At 34.6% G+C, this 6,929-nt stretch overlaps 1 pseudogene; it reads left to right on the forward strand.

Moving 5' to 3' along the window:
* The first annotated feature begins 3,359 nt into the window (after positions 1–3,359).
* LOC143539490 (malonyl-coenzyme A:anthocyanin 3-O-glucoside-6''-O-malonyltransferase pseudogene) lies at positions 3,360–4,766 on the forward strand (annotated as a pseudogene).
* Positions 4,767–6,929: the final 2,163 nt, after the last annotated feature.

A 6,929-nucleotide genomic window follows, 5' to 3' on the forward strand; every position in this document is an offset into this window, starting at 1 on the left:
ATACATAGGGACAAACTCATTTGTTAAACATGTCTTAGTGAATGAGTCACGTTCGCTAGACATTCCCTAGCGAATGGACTTATACATTAACCATCTCATGCACTAACATCCCCTAGCGTATGACGAACAAAACTGGTTTAGTCGCTAACATGCTTTAGCGAATGACCTTAACATAATCAACAAAACAAGTCCCTATACATGTAATATATACCAAATACTAAACAAAGACCGAGACAACAAATGATGTAATAACATAGACTTTATCCATGCCATTAAGAGATGTGTAAATCAATGAAATCTAAGAATTTGTAGAGTAATCTCTGCCGATAGAAGATTCTCAAATAAAGAAACTTGAAAGACTGAGTTAGAATCAGAAATGAGAAAGAAGCACCCACATATGTTTTAACAAATCTCGAGGATGAGATCCATTCCAAGGTGGGGAGGATGTAACATCAGGAAATTTTTTTTGCCAATTTTGTCAACCTTAAAAAGTTTAAGGACCCAAAAGTATTTCCAGAATATTTACTTCAGAATTGGAAATACAAAAGGGGGTTTGTCCCACATTGGAAAAAGAAGAAAGTGGAGTTATCCAACACAGATAGAAAAGGTAAGTAAACTTGTCCCACTTCGATGTAAATTCAAAATTTTGAGCTCCTTCTAAGAAAGAAGGCTCAAAATACAATATTCATATATGACAAGACACACGAGGTGGTCTTAGCAAGGGTGTGAAGCACCTGATGCGTATGTGCACGGGCTCGGGCAAAGTGTGATGAGCGCATGTGGCGCTTTGAGGGCGCACTTCACACACTCGCATCACCACGAGCTACTTCGGAGCCGCCTTTGTATTTTTCCGAAGAGGTACCAAAAGGAAAATTTTTATATGCATGATGGAAACATCACAAAATGCTATATTTGGGCGGTGTGGCACTACGCGACGACCTTACCTTTCGGCCACTGCGCTACGCGACTAGCTACCACGGCAACGTGACACGTTTTGAGCCACATGTCGACATGTGGCATGCATGGCAGGCCACGTATCAACACATGGCATCACCTAAATAATCCGAGTCATTGCGCTATGCAATGGATTATCTTTTTAGCCATAGCCTCGAGAGGCTGCCAACGAGCCGAACCCCATAGTTCTAATGATTTAAGCACTAGTACCTGATATAGAGTCGATGTATTTTCAAGCTTAGGTGTTTAATTCCAATTACCCGTTTAAAGTAGGGGTTCTGCTTAAGTTATTATTTATTGGCTTAGACCTTAGTTAGGAGTATAACCCAAAACTTGATAAACATAGCTTTTCATATGGAAAGGTTATAGTCAAATTAATGTTTCTTTATGACTAAAGAAACATAAAGTTTCACATGCAAGAGATATAGTTAAATTGATGTTCTTTCATGTAGAAGAAACCTATTATTGACACTTCTACATGAAAAAGAAACGTGACACATAAATGGTAAATAAGCAAAAGCACTAAAGGTCCAAATGTTATACATAGAAATGGTATATAAAGGTTAAAGCTATGCAAAACAGAATAAAGGTCTGAAGCTAGATTGTTGATATAGTTATTTACAAAAGGTTATTCTCGTACTATAGGTTTGAGGTAATGTTCAAGCATAAATCAGTGAGACACACTGATCATAACAAAGGTGAATACGTATAGTTTCTTTACAAGCATGAATACGCTCAAACTTTATAACCCTTTAATCGAGTCATTAACAATTTACAAGGGATTATATATCCCTAAAACTTTATAAACAAAGGTAATCGATGGCCCTTAGGCTATCATATACGTTTATCTGGATCCTTGCATATGTGGGCAGTCGGTGGGTACACTGCACCACGCTTGGTCATTCCTCCACCACGTTGGGCCTGATGTAAGTAATATTCGAGTGTGGAATGATCTTGTGTATATTGATAGTTTCTAAGTTCTCAAAAGCTGTGGTGTTTGATGAGCGGTTTCAAGTTGAGCTTGAGTATATAATAGTAAATTAGAATTTCATAACTTAATTATTCTTTTTTCCATGAAGGGCTGGCCAGAAGATACCTGTAGGGAATAATTAAGTATATAAATTATTTTAGTGTTAACTTGTTCACCATCATCTATTGCTGACGTATTTTTAAATTATTTTACAGGTAATCAAGAATATGAGAGAATGGTGGTGATTGCCATTTGATGATCTGATGGCTCTGATGTTTTAATATTGTAAAAGATGTAAATTATGGTTTTCCTAATAAACACTTTTGTATCAAATATCGGGTATTTAATTCCCGAGACTTTCGCTTTGCAACCAATACTCTGATATATTTACAAAACAGGTACCAACATATTGATGTCATTCCTAGGCCCTAAGGTGGGGTATGCCAAAAATAAACGAACGACCACTTTTTAACAAAAATAAGCAAACTTGAACAACCATAGCCATTCTAATATGAACCACTGTTTATTAAAAAGAAGTGGTTTGGTTTGTTGATTTTTGTTTTAAAAAATGGCTCGATTCGTTTACTTTTTTGTTAAAAAAATGGTTCGGTTCGTTTATTTTTGTTAAAAATGTGGTTCGATTCATTTATTTTTTTAAAATAAGAGGTTCAGATCATTTATTTTTGTTAAAAAAAGTGGTTTGGTTAGCTTATATTTATTAAAAAAGTGGTTCGTTCATTTATATTTGTTAAAAAAGTAATAGAGTTCGTTTATTTTTGTTAAAAAAAGGGGTTCGGTTCATTTATTTTGTTAGAAAAATTTACTTTTAATTTGAAAATAATCTTTTACCATATTAGCTGTACACGTCTCTATTTTTGCCACATAATCGTATACGTCACCATCCACGTCATTAAAAACTAACGGAATCTAACACCGTTAGTCAAATAGCTCGTTGGCGACCAATATTTTGAAACTAGGACAATTATGGTATATTTTGAAAATTTGGCTTAACGCAGACCGGGAGCATATTTTGAATTACTAAAATCAAATATGTTTTTTTTAAATTCTTGAGGATATCATGACAATTAACTTTAGATGATTAAAAAAAATTTAATTCAGCTCTAATACTATTCTGACGTCTTAAATGATGCTATTGCAATGTATTTGGTCTTCGATTTTTCTATTTTTATTTTTTTGTTTTATATTATTATTATTATATCCTGTAATCATGTCTCTTAGATAAATGCATCTTTCAAATAAGGAATATTATTTAATAGAAAGGCTAGGAGTTTCAAAAAAGAATAAGTAGAAAGGCTATGAATTAACCACATATAAAGCAATGGCACGTGGAAGACTTTTGTGATTAAAATAAATTAGGATTATTTGTAAAATAAAGAAAAGATAATAACAAACATAGATGTGAAATTGATAAGTGATGAGGATGTATCTGTTCCTGTATAAGTATGCTAATCCTGGGATATTTATGAAGAAGCAACAACATATGACGGCTTCCTTTCCCATCGAGTCCCAAGTTTCACCACCAGCCGCCACCGTAGGCGAAAGGGTGTTGCCACTCACCTACTTCGACTTCTTCTGGCTAACGCAACCTCCTATTCACTATCTATTCTTTTATGAGCTCTCCATCACACAAACTCAATTCACTGAAACCATTATTCCAAACCTCAAACACTCGTTATCAATCACCCTTCAACATTTTTTCCCGTTCGCTGGTAACTTGTTCGTATATCCTACTGGTACCCAAAAGCCCGAGATCCGGTATGTTGAAGGTGATTCAGTCACAGTTACTTTTGCGAAAAGTGACCTTGATTTCAACAAGCTAACCGGAAACCATCCCCGAGATTGTGGAATGTTTTATGATCTTATACCTCTGTTGGGTGAGGTTGATAAAACTTTAGATTCCACAAAGATCCCGTTGTTCTCTGTTCGAGTGACTCTGTTTCCAAACTCTGGATTCTCCATTGGAATGACAAATCACCATTGCTTGGGTGATGCTAGCACCAGGTTTCAGTTCTTGAAGGCGTGGACTTCAATTACTCGATTTGGTACGGATGAGTGGTTTCTAGCTAATGACACTTTGCCGGTTTATGATAGGGTGGAAAACAACCCAAAACTAGAAGAAAGCTATTTGAAGTTTGCCAAAGTTGAAACCTTTAAAGAGTATGAAACTCCAAAACTATGTAGACCAACTGATAAAGTTCGAGCCACCTTTATATTGCCTCGAACTGCGCTTGATCGGTTGAAAATTTTGGTTTCAACGCAACTACCAACATTAGCATACGTATCTTCTTTTACCGTTGCGTGCGCTTATATCTGGAGTTGCAAAGCGAAAACACGCAAGGATGAGCTACAACTATTTGGTTTCACCATCGATTGTAGGGCACGGATGAAACCCACGATCCCAGCAGCCTACTTCGGCAACTGTATTGGTTGGTGTGGCGCTTTTGAAAACACCGCAAAGTTAACTGGAAAAGAAGGGTTCGTGAATGCTGCAAAATTGCTCGGAGAAAGTCTACATGAGACTTTGACCGATAAGAATGGAATCATGAAAGATATAGCATCATTCGAAGACTTTTTTAGCAATGGAATTCCAGAAACACTCATTGGAGTTGCTGGAACACCAAAGCTCAAATTTTATGACATGGATTTTGGGTGGGGAAAGCCCAAAAAGATTGAAACAATTTCTATTGATTATAGTGAATCGATATCCATGAATGCTTGCAAAGAAAAGAGTCAAGACATCGAGATTGGCATCTCCCTTCCCGCTACTGGCATGGGATCTTTTGTCCGTATCTTTGAAGAGGGGTTAAATGCATCCATCTAGAATTAATGCATCATGCGTTATATTATACTAATATTTTTGTTAAAACTATTGATACATGTTGTCTACATTTTCGGTGAATAAAAAAACTTAAAAGGCTATTTCCAGAGTTTTAAATTGAAGCTTCACGTTCATGGTAATTTATAGCATTCCCGATCAATTTTCTAAATTATGTGAGATAATTCTTTATTTTTTTTAGAGATAGTTAAAAGTTGTTGTGAGAGAAGAAGAGAGAAATATTACCGTTTATGGTTAAATTTAGAGAAACGTATTTTTTATCTCTATAATTTTTTAATATTTTTCAAAATAGTCGTGAGTGAAGGAGATAGAAAATATAATGATAAAAATATAAAAAAATATTATTTAATTGAAAATAAGAGAGAAAATATAATATTTTTAGTATAATTATAGAGATAGAGATGGAGAATAGACTGCCAATGCTCTAACTAATTATTTCTTTATAGCCGTCTTTTTTGATTGTGTACATGTTGATTTAGGTGTTTTTTTTTGTTATAATTCCCGAAAATGTTTCATTTTAAGAGATGTTCCAATATATCCCTTCAAAATTCAAATTCCTTATTCGTCTTCTTACTAGCTTGCCGTCATCTTCACGTTAGGAGTTCGAGACGACATGTTTTAGTAACTCGCCGTCTCCCCGCCATATTAACTCAAAACCCGTCGTCTCACCGTCATGCTAGCTCAAAACTCGTCGTCTCCCCACCATATTAACTAAAAAAAATTCTACCTTATTTTTACTAAAAACATGGATCCTAAACTAATTTAAAAAAATATTTAAATATTTTTAATTTTATTGGTTTTTAAACTGTTGTATATAGGATTTTGAATAATAAAGCGATTAAGAAAACTAATGCAATATCACCAGTTTATTTTAATAATCTACAAACATTAAAAAATAAATAATCTTCTTATATATTACATATGTTTGATCCAGCTCTTATTTTACTGATGTTTGTAGATGTGATTATCACATTCTAGATATTTTAACTCTAAAATAACTTAATGAAAGAGAAACAAAGTTTTTCCTTTCTATTTTACTCTTACTTTTTCTTCTCTCCATTTTCTTACCTACTATTTCTTCTAATTTAGAAGGCAATAATCTCGTCCCAATTCACTTTTGAATTCTCATTTTCTTTTCTTTTCTTTTCTATAATTAAACTTGGGAATACAAATTTTTTTTTCTTAAATAAGACATGATTTTTTTCCATGCCTCTCTTTTCTTCCCTTTCCTTTTTCAGACGAAAATGAAATCATGGAAGACAGTGGCACATTGTCTTGAAAATCTTGACCATTAGGGATGACAATAAAACCTGAACCCGATAGGAAAACCCAAAACCCGACATAAATGAGACGGGTAATACCCGACCCGTTAGAGTTTGGGTTTAGTTTTGAAATTTTTCGCGGGTTTGGGATTTCTAATATACCTGATTACCCGACCCGATTATCTGATAGCATATACTAATTTACCCGATTATATACCCGATGTACCCGATATAGCTTATTATATTATATATATACTATATTCCAAATATATTATTTATCGAAACATGTTTATGCCAATTATTTGAGGTATTTTACCTATATGGTAACCAATTTTGTAATTGATTAATTATATTTTGTCAAAACCCCGGTAGAAATCCGACGGGTTTTGAGTTGGGTATACCCAACGGGTATTTTGACAAAACCTGATAGGAAACCCAAAACCCGATGGAAAAACCCGAAACCCAACAGGTAATTACTTGTGTCCAAAGGGTCATGCATAGTAATGTTATGAATCCAAGATCTGCAAATGTAGTTTTCAAAATATTGGGTTTTGCAATTCAAAAAGGGGTAGCGGCGCAGCTTGTTGCCCACTTGCCTGCTGTTTCGATGTGATCATAAACTAAAATCTTGAATTAATTTCATTGGATTCCATTTACAAGACACAAGTATTTGGGGATCTGATTCGATTACCCGATTAAAACCCGACAGGTTTGAAACAGGTTTGGGATGGACTTTCATAACCAGATATGGGTTTGGAAATACCTAAACCCGACCCATTGTTATCCCCATTTACCACCACATATCAATTAGTTGGACCACAACCACGTATGAATCAGAATTTTGTGGACCTAAAAATTCAATGCAGTATGTGGTAATATATTATGA

Source organism: Bidens hawaiensis, unplaced genomic scaffold, assembly GCF_021521415.1.
Source record: "Bidens hawaiensis isolate Kalapana, Puna unplaced genomic scaffold, B.hawaiensis_p1.1 tig00011899_1, whole genome shotgun sequence".
NCBI lineage: Eukaryota > Viridiplantae > Streptophyta > Magnoliopsida > Asterales > Asteraceae > Bidens > Bidens hawaiensis.